The 12,549-nt window shown below is 41.0% G+C and overlaps 1 pseudogene; it reads left to right on the top strand.

Annotated features, from left to right (window-relative positions):
• Positions 1 to 10,729: 10,729 nt before the first annotated feature.
• LOC120533327 lies at positions 10,730 to 12,084 on the top strand (annotated as a pseudogene).
• The last annotated feature ends 465 nt before the right edge of the window (positions 12,085 to 12,549 follow it).

Raw genomic sequence — 12,549 nt, 5'->3', positions numbered from 1 at the left:
TCGGGTGGCGTTTTATTTCAATCTGAAGGTAATACAGTACTAGGGTGTTGTACCGTGTTAGCAATTATGAATGTAGTGAAAAGTCAAGCAAAATGACACCTTTTATTGGTACAATCTGAAGAGACAAAAGGAGAATCTACAGGGGACCTAAATAAGATATGTTGGGCTTTATGGGAAGGAATGGAATTGCAACTTACAAAAGAGGTCAATATAACTGAGTAAGCATCAGTCTGGGTGACTGTTTGGGGACATATACATATACAGCATGTTCATATACCTGAAAGCTTTTGTTTTTCCTTTTCATATTCTCTGATTTTTAGGACACTGGATATACACTAAATAGTGCAATATGAGTTCTGCACTCTGTCTTTCAAAGATGGCAGGTGGCAATATGGTGGAAAGATGAGACACTCTTAAGTCTGTATTGGTCATCCATTTTTTTTGTATGTGAACAGTAAATGTATAGAAGGGACCAAGTAAGAGACATACTCAATAAATGTAACCAGAAATGAAAAATAACTATCTGATAATTGTGATTTGTGAGCCTGATTTATTATGCAGCTGATGTAGGGGCAGCTGTTTCAGGCAAGGATTTTGACTCATTAAAGTAGGCCTGACCCATCACTTTCAGGCAGAAGTCATGAGTGATAGAGCAAGTGCACTGTGCACAAATATGGGAAAAAGGTGCTATTTGGGTCTTAGAAGAGCTCAGTTCAAAAATACCATAGTTCAGATGGTAGCTATCCAAACCTGGCAAGTTTCATAAAAAGCTTACTAAATGTGCAAAATGTGTAAATATTTATAATAGAGAAGAACTATCTATAAGCCAGAGGCCATCTGCAAGAAGAATGCTGCTTGCACTCGCTGAACTGGGCGTATATTCATCAGCATTCCCCACTGAAGCACTGGATGATGATTATACTGCTCCAATGGCTTCTCTTCAGCCTAGATATGTATGTATAAATGATTATACTACATAGTGTATCAGGAGTGAAAGCTGCATTTTAAAGCAAGCTACACACACACACACACACACACATATATATATATATATATATATATATATATATATATATATATATATATATATAACTGTTCAAAAAATTAAAGGATCACTTTGAAAACACATCATATTTCAATGGGACAAAAATCCTGCTGGATATAAATACTGATATTGACTGAGTAATGTTTAGGAATGAAAGGATGCCACATCGTTTGATGGAAATGGAAATAATCGACCTACAGAGGGATGAATTCAAAGACACCCCAAAAATCAAAGGGAAAAAATGATGCGGCAGGCCAGTCCATTTTGTTTGTGATTTCATTGCAGCAACTCCAAATCATATTCAGTAGTTTGTATGGCCCCCACGCGCTTGTATGCATGTCTTACAATGTCCATGGTGGGGTGGGGTTATGTTCCTAATGAGATGATGGATGGTGTTCTGGGGAATCTCCTCTCAGATCTTGATCAGGGCATCACTGAGCTTCTGGACAGTCTGAGGTGCAACCTGGCGACGTTGGATGGACCAAAACAAAATGTCCCACCAAGAGGTGTTCTATAGGATTGAGGTCAGACGAGTGAGCATGGGGGTCAGTCAATGGTATCAGTTCCTTCATCCTCCAGGAACTGCCTGCATACTCTCGTCACATGAGGCCGGGCATTTTTGTGCACCAGGAGGTACCCAGGAGCCACTGCACCAGCATATGGTCTGACAATGGGTCCAAGGATTTCATCCCGATACCTAATGACAGTTAAGGTGCCATTGTCTAGCCCAGGGGTGGGCAAACCTTTTGGATCTGGGGCCACATTGACTTTTAAAATTTGACAGACGGGCCGGGTCAGCACTAGATGCATACATATCAAACATAAACATAAAAAAGGCATTACAGTGTTAATATTTACATTCACTTTTAGTGGGAACAGTGTTGTTGATCACCCTTTTTTGCCAGTGCATCGGTCTGGTGTTAGTTTTGTTGTGGCAATCCTCATAACAGATCTGAGGTTTTCATCCCTCAACTGGGATCTGTGGGATGCTTTGTTGGTGTTCATCACACTAAAAGTCTGTTCAAAAACATGCATAGAAATTTGGCTGCACTTAATGATGCATAAAACTCATCCAGTTTAAGAGAGTTGAACTTCTCCTTTAAGATGGTGTCACATTGGAGATCAATCAGTTCCAACTGCAACTCCTGTAGCACCGTTTCAGGGTCCTGTGTGAAGGGACATGACACCAGCTGAAGTGACTTGTAAATTTTTCCAAAATCAGAGAACTGACGGCAGAATTCTCCATGCAGGTTGTTCAGTGATTTCCTGTATTTTTTCACAAGTTGAGGGGCCTCTTTCAGCGCAGCCAGTGTGGGAAAATGAACAAATGTGTTGTTTGACATTTGCTTTGAGAATAAAGCTAGCTTGGTTTTGAAGGCCCTGACGTTTGTATACAATTCATGCACAAACTGGTGTTTCCCTTGTAGCTTCACGTTCAGCTCATTCATGTGTGTCAGTATGTCCACAGCAAAAGCTAAATCACAAAGCCAATCTGTGTCACTCAGCTCAGGAAAATCGTCAGCTTTCTCAAGTAGCTCCAAAAATGAGATAATCTCCTGTTTGAGCTCCCACACTCGTCAACATACTTTCCCCAAACTTAACCAGCAGACATTGGAGTGGTAAAGCAAGTCCTGGTGATCAGCATCAATTTCTTCAAGAAACTTAATAAACTGACGATGCTGAAGTCCCCTCGCTCGAATAAAGTTAATGAGTTTTACAACTAGCTTCACTACGTAGTCCAGCTGCAATATGGATTTACACAGTGCTTCCTGGTGGATTAGGCAGTGTAAGAAAACTACCTCCTGCTCAGGGTTGTCCTCCTTCACCCTCTCCTGGATTCTTTCGAGCAACCCAACATATTTTCCAGTCAGATTTGGTGATCCAAACGCTGGCGAGCGTACTCCAAGGTAGCTTGTGCCTATTGATGACCCCCGACACGCTGTCATACAAGTCCTCTCCCCGCGTTTTCCCCTTTAGGGATTCCATGGCCAAAAACTCCTCCATTATCTCAAAATTGTCATTAATCCCTCTGATAAAAATTAAAAGCTGAGCCGGTGTCCTTTATGTCATTTACTTTCGTCCAGTGCCAAGGAATTTAATGTAAATGGCTCTGCTTTTTTGCTTAACTTGCTAGCTAAGTCTTCGTCAATTAGCTCAACACGACGAGTCACTGTCCTGCGTGATAAGCTAATTTTTTCAAATTTGTTCTTGCTCTCAGGACACAAGATATCTGCTGTCTCTACTATGCACTCTTTGAGAAACTCCCCTTCGGAGAAAGGCTTGCTGTTCTTTGCTAATTTGAATGCCAGCACATAACTTGCCTTCAGGCTTGATTCTCGGATGGCAGTTTGTCAGATAAAGGTGTTTTGCTGAGCCTGCAAACTAACTGCCAACCTCTGAGCGGTAGCCGTCCTTTCTTGCGTTGACTGGTTGTTGATGCATAATTAGCATGCTTGGTGGAAAAGTGACGGCTGATGTTGTATTCCTTTAAAACCACAACGGTTTCTTGGCAAATAAGACATACAGCCTTTGACCGGACTTCAGTGAAAAAGTATTTAGTTGTCCATTCCTTGGCACTCACTGTCAGCTTTTCTTTTCTTTGGCCCACTCATTGTTGCAGATGGGTTCAGAGCAGTAGCAGAATAATAACAGAGAGTAACCCGGACTCCGCAAAATCAAATCAATTTATCACTGTGCCTAATGCACCACCTGGTGGAACGCCAGACATTACAGGACAAGGTCAAATGAATGCAGTCATAATTATAATATGGTTTGATTTGAGCAATTTTGTACCAGTCTTCGGCTGGCCAGATTAAAAAGACTAACGGACCGGATGTGGCCCGTGAGCCGTAGTTTGCCCACCCCTGCCCTAGGCCTTTAGTAGGCCGTAACAGAGACTCACGTTAAGGCACTCTCTTGGTGCCTTATCTGTTGTCTCTGTGTATGCTCCAACCACGATTAGTGATGTCTTAGTGAGGGAAACATTTTATTCGCAACTTAACTCGGTGGTTGATGGGTGCCTGTGAGGTGCCACTCTTCTGGTCATGGGTGACTTCAATGCGCTGGCTATGAGAATTTTACCAGTCCCCATGGGTCTGGTGACCATGGTGAAAGTGGCTCCATGTTCCTTGACTTTGCAAAAGGTCAGGGGCTGCGCATCATTAGAATTTGTACTCCAATACTGGTGCTGTGGTGAAGGAGATTAATCACATCCTATTGGCCAGATGCTGGAGCCTCCTACAGAACTGCAGGGTTTATAGAAGTGCCCAGTGTTTGAATTTGACCACAGACCTGTTGCTGCTACTCTGAAGATCCAGCTTTGGTCTAGCAGGCTGCCACCTACTAGGAAATTAGGCTGGACCTGGCCAAACTCCAAGATCAGGCTGTTTCTAATGAGTTTGCATGTAGATTGTATGAGGAACATGCAGACTTGGGTGCAAGTGCAGATACTAATGTGATGTGGGAGACCTTCTGCGATAAGACAGTTGCTGAGGGTTGTGTTGATATTGCTGGTGTTCCCCAAAGGAGGTATTTAATCTTGAAGGGCACCCTAAATATCATTGAAAGGAATCTCTGAAGGACATCTGTGAGAGTGTCTGGCAAGATAAGAAGGCATTTGTTAGAGGAATCTGTGAGCAGCAACAGTATCTATGGTCTAGTGACCTTCATTCTGCTTACATTATGCATATCTGAATCTGTTGCTCGGAGAGTTGCAGTCAGGGTGGGTGATGGAATGGTCCTTATGGATGACACTGCAGTTGTGGTCCACTGCACAGGCTGATTTGAGCAGCTGTTTAAAGTTTAACCTCCAGTTAAGATGTTGGACACCTCTCGGTCCACTGTTCTTGGGGCTGATCCTCCAATCAGCTGTGAACCACTCGGTCTCACTTTTTCCCATTTGATTCTGGGGTTCGTCAGAATTTTGTTCTTGCTCCCACTCTTTTCAATGCTTGTATGGACTGGGTGTTGGGTAGGGTCATGTGGTCCAGCAGCTGTGGGGCATCTGTTAGTGAAGAAAGAATAATTGGTCTTGACTTTGCTCACGATGCTGTGATCTTCATGGAATCAATGGAGGCTCTGATTGGGGCTCTTGAGAAACTGAGCGAGGAGTCTGAGTGCCTGGGCTTGTGAGTGTCCTGGATAAAAACCAACATGCAAGCCTTTAAGGACCTCTCAGGCAGCCATTAGCAGTGTGTCTATTTGTGGAGAGAATGTTGACCTCGTCAAGAAGTTTACTTACCCCAGCAGCAACATTCATGTCTCTGGTGACTTCTCCTATGAAGTCAGATGACAGATTGGGAGAGCAATGGTCAAGAGGTCTCTGGAAAGGGGTGTGTGGCACTCCTGATATCTTTGCAGAAGCTCAGGATCAGGTCTTTAGAGTCCTACTGCTTCCTGCTTTGCTATATAGTAACATGAGATGAGGACTGGACTCCTTGGCTGACGCTGGTTTAATTTTGTGTTGAGTGTGCAGATGCTCATGGAGTCCTGAATGAGGCACATTAACTGCATTGTGAGGGAGTGTCAGTTACTGCACTATGGCTTGTGGCGTGATTCCCAGAGGGTGATCCGGCTCGTAGGATCCTCATTGTTGAAACAAGGGGACACCTACTGTATCTAACACAAATGACCAGATGGTCATTTCATGACAGTGGAACTGGATAGTGTTGTCAACTGCCATCACAAGCTGTTTCGTCATGTGGTGGATGTGGCGACATGCTATACAAGTGCATGCTCCCTAACTTGACCTGACCTTCATCATAGGTTGCATTAATAATGGAGACGAGTAAGAGCACAGTAAAGTTGTGGAAGACTTTGTTCTGTGGTGCAGTGACAACAATCTAATCTAATTTAATAGCCTCTACTCATTATTCTTATGTTATTTTCCATTTCTCTCGCATCAGCAATCTATTTCTAGGTTGTAACTCACTTTGTTCAGAGTGTTAGATCATGCATTGACATGAGGTCACAACATAAAGTGCAGTTTGTTAGTATTTATTATTTTCTTTCTGAATATCCATTTTAGTCATATTTTAGTTAATCAATACATCACCATGTGTGTTCTGAATTACACACAAAATACCAAATAAGCAGAATACATCAATGATGCCTCACTTCATGTCCTTTAACATACACAGCAGTCCACCTTCTAGTCACCGTAGTCTTCAGCATAACTCTAGGGTGATGGGAATGGGTTGACAGACAAGGGTATGTATGCATGTGGTGGCCTGCTCCACCTTACCTTAAAATGTATTAGAAGAGAGAAGTGCCCTGGCATGTTTTCTCATCTGTCATTTTTGTTTTTTATTTTGCAGGTAACATTCTAGGAAGACCAAAATATGCATACAAGTATCCACAAGTGTAAAACCAATCTGGATGGTGGGAGAAAAATGACATTTTGGTAAAACCACAAAATATACAACTCCCTTGCAGTTCATCTTTTCACCACTGTTCATCTCTCATTCACCATTTCTGACCAGTCCAATTCTCTTCCAGTCCATCTGATGATCAAATACCAAATTCTGCCCATCCAGCAGATCAACACCTTCATTATTTAGAAGATCAGAACATTTTTTTACAGACCATTCAATCCTGCAAAACTTGTCAATCCAATCACGTAATTTCCTGTTTCTAGATAGTGAGGTGGAAGAACCTGAAGACCGAATGCAATAGCCTATATAAAATTCCAAGGAAAGTAAAGCTCATTTGAGCCACATAAATGTGTTCTGCTTCTGTCCAACTTAATTAATCATAATAAATTAATAATAAATAAATACCGCACACCATAAAGCAATAACACTACAGTAACTACTGGGAGCAGTGTATTATTTGACCCACTAGTTGCTGTGTTAAATGGAATAGTGCCTGTGACCTTCACTGTTCTTGAGGGCAGATAGATAGATAGATAGATAGATAGATAGATAGATAGATAGATAGATAGATAGATAGATAGATAGATAGATAGATAGAGGGTAATTTAGCTTTATACAGAAGCTCAACAATAACTATAACATACACAAACAACAACAGACCACCTGAAATCCACACAAAGAATTACAAAAAAGAACAAAACGTATGACTTGGCTAATCATAAGAAAACAATCAACAGTTTTTGGTGTTGCGACCTGATGTCTTATGCAATTTTCAATAGCCATTTCTTGGTCTTTTCAAAAATAGGATTTTAAAGCTCAAGGAATTCATTTTTTCTGTTAGTTTTTCATTATGAGAAAAGTTTAACAACGTATCACACACGTGCGCTTGGGAGAAAACTATAGCGTTCAAAATGCCTCGTCTCTGCTTTGGAGTTTAAATGTCACAGCGCAAATGATTTTTTGCTAAGGAGTGTGTTCCCAGAAGTCACCATTGCTGCAATTATATTTAACCCAGTGTAATTAGATTAGATAAACTTTATTAATCCTAAGGGGAAATCCAAATGCATACAGCAGCAGAAACATAAAAAAACAAAAACACATATTCACAGTACAGATAATATAGCCAATCAATTATAAGTATATCTAAATGCATAAATAAATGTATATTGTGCAACTCTTTCAAAATGAACTTAACATGTATGTTGGGAGGAAGCATTGAATTGCCTGACAGCACTGGGCAGAAGAGACCCCCAGAGGCAGTTATTAGCACACCATGGTGGAATGAGTCAGTGGCTAAAAGTACTCCTCCTAAAGAGAGCACCTCCTGGAGATGATAGAGTATTTTTTATGGTGGCGCCCAATTTTGCCACCATCCTCTTTTCCACAGCAGCTTCCAGTGTGTCCAGGGTTCTCCCTGTCATTGAACAGGCTGTTCAGAATATTTTGTTTAAGCATTGCGCTTCTTTGGAACTCACGTTGCTTCCCAAGCATACCACAGCATAGAACAACACATTGACTACTATGGCCATGTAGAACATTTCCAGCAGCTTGCTGCACACATCAATAGGTCTTCTACTTGCCTACGATTATGAATACTCCTAAAATATTCTTTGCAAGTGCTGCATTTAAAATTCATAGTTTTGAACTTCAACTAGACTCAGACTTCTATTTTGCTTCTTGTTTTGGCCCAGATATACAATCGTCTTTCTGGTTCTTAATCACAAGTTTTTAATCACAATTTCATCTCACAGTCATTCTTTACCCTTAGAGCAGGATAATTACCAACTTGTGGTAGAACTGTGTGGACTTCGTCTGTCACTCTGTTTCTTCTTTTTTTTTTACATTCTGTTTTCATGTTATTTTTCTTGTTCTTTGTAAGTTGCAGCTGTCATTGGCCTGTTTCAATGACAGAGATGGCTGTGCTGAGGTATTAGCTACTGATTATGTTGCTCTCCCTTTTTGTATTTCTTTTTGAATATGTGCCTGTTCTCACTGCTGTTTATTGTGGTTTTAAATACTTTCCACATGTTCTTAGATTACAATTTCTATCTTTTAGTTTGGGAATTTTTTAGATTGCCTCTTGGAGGCAACATTTTGTAATTCCTTTACCATTTTTTAAATTACTGCTTTGTTTTGGTTTTGAATAAAATGTATGACTATTGTTGGAAAATCTGTTTTGTTCTTTGAGGCAGAGGTTTCTCTGGTTTCCTTCTCCCATTTTGGGATTTATAAGTCTGAACCTTGGTTATGAGTACAGACCACAGGCCTAAATTTGACTTTCAGAACTAAGGTAACTTTGAGATTTTAGGTCTCTGTTTGGAGTTTTAGGCCTTTATGGAGTTTCACACCCTGAATTCACAACAGCCACCATTCTTTAATTTCATGTAATCCTTTGCCAGCATATGAGCAGTTTCAAATGGGAGGTGAGAATGAATGCCATGATTTCATTCTCCAGCTGGAATTCATGTTCTGTGATTGTGTAGCTAAACTTGGCTACTCTGAGCTTTTGCTACATGCAGCCTTAGAAGTCAATATGAATGGAGGCAGTTTTGCAAAGCAATCACGTAACTGTGTAAAATACTCCAAAGTATTGGTTTAGGTGTCACTCTGCTCCTCCCAACATTTCTCTTTAAGTTAACAAGCTCTCAGGATTGTCTCCTGTGTGTCAACTTGAAGAATGAAAAACTTGTAGACACCTGGGACACCTCCTCATACACAAATAGAACAAGAGAGAAAGCAGGTGTTCCTGATCCCTTCTATCCATTTACACCAACAACAACATTTATTTATATAGCACATTTTCATACAAACAGTAGCTCAAAATGCTTTACATAATGAAGAATAGAAAAATAAAAGACACAGTAAGAAAATAAAATAAGTCAACATTAATTAACATAGAATAAGAGTAAGGTCCAATGGCCAGGGTGGACAAAAAAAACAAAACAAAAAACTCCAGACGGCTGGAGAAAAAATAAAATCTGTAGGGATTCCAGACCATGAGACCGCCCAGTCCCCTCTGGGCATTCTACATAACATAAATGAAACAGTCCTCTTTGGATTTAGGGTTCTCACAGAAGGACTTGATGATGATGATGGTCACGTAGACTTCTGGCTTTTAATCCATCCATCATTGTTGGAGCATCATGATGCTTTGAGTAGGTGGTGGTGGCGCAGGCTGCCACCACAAAGAAACCGGAAAAAGAAACAGAAGAGAGAGTAGGGGTCAGTATGGATTTTAGAGCCACCATGAATAGTTATCATGATGAATTGAACATACAGAGTATCAGTATTAAATTAAAGTGAAGTTATGAGAAGGCCATGGTAAAGTAATGTGTTTTCAGCAGTGTTTTAAACTGCTCTACCATATCAGCCTGGCGAATTCCTATTGGCAGGCTATTCCAGATTTTAGTTGCATAACAGCAGAAGGCCGCCTCACCACTTCTTTTAAGTTTAGCTTTTGGAATTATAAGGAGACACTCATTTGAAGATCTGAGGTTACGATTTGGAGTACAAGGTGTCAGACATTCCGATATATAAGATGAGGCGAGATTATTTAAGGCTTTATAAACCATAATCAGAATTTTAACCCTACTATTACCCTAGGGTCGGTACTGACCCGTTTTCAAGTTTTAAATGCATAAAAGTACCACATACATTTTGTTTACTGCATCAAGGCTTTTTCCATTTTTCTGAAACTTCCATTTAAACAAAAAAAACAAAAAAAAAAAAAAAGGTAAATTATTTCTCTAATCAGAAATTCACTGCCTGTGGTCTTACCGGGTCGGCCACGACCCAGGGTACAATAAGAGATCATAAAACAATAAATACTGGCCAAACTTAAGTTACAGTATAAACACACTCTCAGCTCACTCTGGCCCCCCCCACACCCCCACACAACTCTGTCAGGTAGCAGGCCTCTCCCATCCCCCGAGCTGTAGTCAGGGGCTTATCTCTTCACACCTCCCCCGAGTAAAAAAACAGAGACAGCCCAGACAAAACAGACCCAGACCAGTTCAATTTGGTGATTATGACTGGAGAGAAAGCATCTAATTTGCAGAGGTAAAAATGGCCAGATTCACAGCACTCCAAGCTCTGGATCATATCCTAGCTGAAGGACAAGTTACAGAGTGGCAGAGCGACACTGATGAGGTGGACTCAGAGGAGGAAGACATTGTGGAGTGTCAGTCAGAAGACACAGACACAGAGTCTGAGGAGGAGATCACCTCTGAAGCAGTTTCCCCACCAGCTGAAGTACTACAGTCCAAGAATGGCAGCATCTCCTGGAGGTTAGTACCACCTGACGAGACTCAGGACAACTGGCAGGGCAGCTGCTGAAAATATCATCAGAATGACTCCTGGGGTCACAAGGTTTGCCATAACAAGGATAAGTGACATCAAAACAAGTTTTGAACAGTTCATGCCATCATCGCTGAAAAAAATAATACTTGACATGACAAACCTAGAAGGATAAAAAGTCTACGGAGACACATGGATTGACTTTGATGAAGAATTCCTGGATGCTTATATTGGAATTCTTCTTCTTGCTGGAGTATACCGATCCAGCAATGAGGCCACAGCCAGTCTCTGGGACACAGCAACAGGCAGAAATATTTTTCGGGCCACGATGTCACTGAAGGGCTTCCATATGATCTCGAGAGTCCTCAGGTTTGACAACCGAGACATGAGAGCAAGACGTGACAAGCTTGCTCCCATAAGGGATGTCTGGGAGAGATGGGTGCAGCGCCTGCCTTTGATGTTCAATCCAGGGCCAGAGGTTACCGTAGACGAGCGTCTTGTGCCTTCCCGGGGAAGATGCCCTTTCCGGCAATACATGCCCAATAAGCCAGCCAACTACAGGATAAAAATCTGGGCAGCCTGTGATGCAAGAACAAGCTATGCTTGGAACATGCAAATTTACACAGGAAAACCTGAAGTGGCATCCCTGAGAGGAACCAGGGAAGACGTGTAGTCCTCGACTTGACAACTGAACTGCGCGGACACAATATTACATGTGACAATTTTTTTACAAGTTTTGATCTTGGACAGGAACTTCTGAGGCGAAAGCTCACCATGGTGGGCACTATCAAAAAAAATAAACCTGAGCTGCCCGCTGAAATTGTGAATTTGAAGAACAGGGCACCACTGTCTTCAAAATTTGCCTTTACAGACACAACCACTATTGTGTCATATTGTCCAAAAAAAAACCGGAGTGATACTCATGTCCACACTCCACAAGGACACTGCTGTGTCATCAGCAAAAGAGAAAAAGCCCATCATTATTTTGGATTACAATAAAAACAAAGGAGGGGTGGACAACCTGGACAAGCTGACTGCCACCTATACATGCCAGCGCATGACCAGGAGATGGCCAGTGGTATTGTTTTACAATATGCTGGATGTGTCAGCCTACAACGGATTTGTGTTGTGGACCCAAATCCACCAAGGGTGGAATGCAGGGAAGAATCAAAGGTGAAGAATGTTTCTCCAAGAACTAGGGGATTCTCTTATAAAGGGACACATTGAAAAAAGGGAACGGGTCCCCCGAGACCCAGCCGCTCCAGCTGTGGTGCAAATGCAAGAAATATATTTGCAAAGAGCACACTTAAAATGTCACTTACTGTCTTACTTGCACAATGTTGTAAACATACAGTAGCAATCCTGCTCCTGGAGAGCTACCACCGTACTACTAATTCTATTGGTTTGATTGTTTGTTTGATCTACATTTTGTAATTTATTTTGTATTTTATTTTTTCTTACTTGTTTGGCTTTGTCTTTGTGATTGAATTAAAGTTAAACTTTTGGAAAAAAAATACTTTTTTTGCCTTCTTCTTGAAGTAAATATATATGGGTCAAAACCGACCCTAACACCACAGATGTTACTAATATTAATAATATTGATATTGATAGTAATATTATTAAAATAAAAAATTGTAATTTTTTTTTTACAGTTGTGTTCTAATACCCCTCAGTAATAGTCAGGTAACATATAAACCTTTGATTTATTTGTATAATTCTCCTGAGGTTTATTTTACCAATTTTTTTGGACTGGGCCGTTTTATTGACATCATACGTCTCATCTTCAGAGGGCCACACCAAAAATTTTAAAACCAAATTTTAAAATCTTTTCATGGA

This window comes from Polypterus senegalus, chromosome 8 (assembly GCF_016835505.1).
Source record: "Polypterus senegalus isolate Bchr_013 chromosome 8, ASM1683550v1, whole genome shotgun sequence".
Taxonomy (NCBI): domain Eukaryota; kingdom Metazoa; phylum Chordata; class Cladistia; order Polypteriformes; family Polypteridae; genus Polypterus; species Polypterus senegalus.
This window is presented reverse-complemented; position numbering and strand designations above follow the sequence as displayed.